We start from the raw sequence: 1,432 nt of genomic DNA, 5'->3' as shown, positions 1-1,432 counted from the left end.
CTCATGATAGTGAGTGAGTTCTCACAAGATCTGGTGGTTTCATAAGGGGCTTTTCCCTCTTTGCTTGACTCTTCTCCTTCCTGCCATCATATGAAGAGGATGTGTTTGCTTCCCCTTCTGTCACGATTGTAAGTTTCCTGAGGCCTCCCCAGCCGTGAGGAACTGTGAGACAATTAAACCTCTTCCTTTACAAATTACCAAGTCTCAGGCAGTTCTTTAGAGCAGTGTGATAATGGACTAATACAGGAGCCTTTGTGGACAAGGACAATGTCTTTGCATCCTGGTTTTATCGTTCTTAATGCAGTACCTGCAGATAGAGGATTCAGTAGGATTCGTTAGTTGCTATATCATCTTTATCAGTCTGTAAAGTGCTGATTTGTACAGATGATAGAATGGGACATGAATAACTTTTATAGAATATAAATCTTCAAATTCAGTAATTTACTAGTACAGTGCACAGCCAATGTGCTTGCGGGCAGCTCTGGCTGATGAATTACCTCCCATGGCCCGGCTCTCTTGGTGACTTAAGTGCCCCCAAACAAGGGAATAGTTTAGCTGCGTTAGAGATAATTTGGGCAGGAAAATTAGGGAGTGTGGGTGTAGGAAAAGGTTCAGTTGTCCAGGAAAGGAAAGGAGACAGTAGCTTTCATGACAGAGAGACAATTCTAGGGTTAAGATGATGCCAGAAAGTTAGCAAGAGACTTTCCTGAAGCCATTTCATGCAGTAGATGGGACTGGCTGCCATCTTATCCTTTTTCTCATCAAAAATTTTCTTTTTCTTTTTTTTTTTTTTGAGATGGAGTCTCGCTCTGTCGCCCAGGCTGGGGTGCAGTGGCCCAATCTCGGCTCACCGCAACCTCTGCCTCCCGGGTTCACGCCATTCTCCTGCCTCAGCCTCCTGAGTAGCTGGGACTACAGGTGCCCACCACCACGCCTGGCTAATTTTTTGTATTTTTAGTTGAGACGGGGTTTCACCATGTTAGCCAGGATGGTCTCAATCTCCTGACCTCGTGATCTGTCTGCCTCAGCCTCCCGAAGTGCTGGGATTACAGGCATAAGCCACTGCGCCTGGCAAAATTTTTCAATTAAAATTTGAAACACTGACTTTTATCAAAGAAGTTAATGATAGGATTGCCAGATAAAATACAGGAAGCCCAGATAATTTTGAATTTTAAATAAACAGTTAGTAATTTGTTAGTATAAATGTGTTCCAAATATTGCGTGGGACTTATACTAAACAATTACTTGTCATTTATCTGGAATTCAGATTTAACCTGGGCTTCCTATATTTTTGTTTGCTAAATCTGGCAACGCTAGTCAGTGAAAAATAAAATTCACTTCACAGAAACCCACAGCACGGCTAATGTCCACGAGAATGCCTTTAAAGAAACACGGCCCTTGATCCACACAGACAGACACTACACACCATAAA

This window comes from Macaca nemestrina, chromosome 13 (genome assembly GCF_043159975.1).
Source record: "Macaca nemestrina isolate mMacNem1 chromosome 13, mMacNem.hap1, whole genome shotgun sequence".
Lineage (NCBI taxonomy): Eukaryota > Metazoa > Chordata > Mammalia > Primates > Cercopithecidae > Macaca > Macaca nemestrina.
This window is presented reverse-complemented; position numbering follows the sequence as displayed.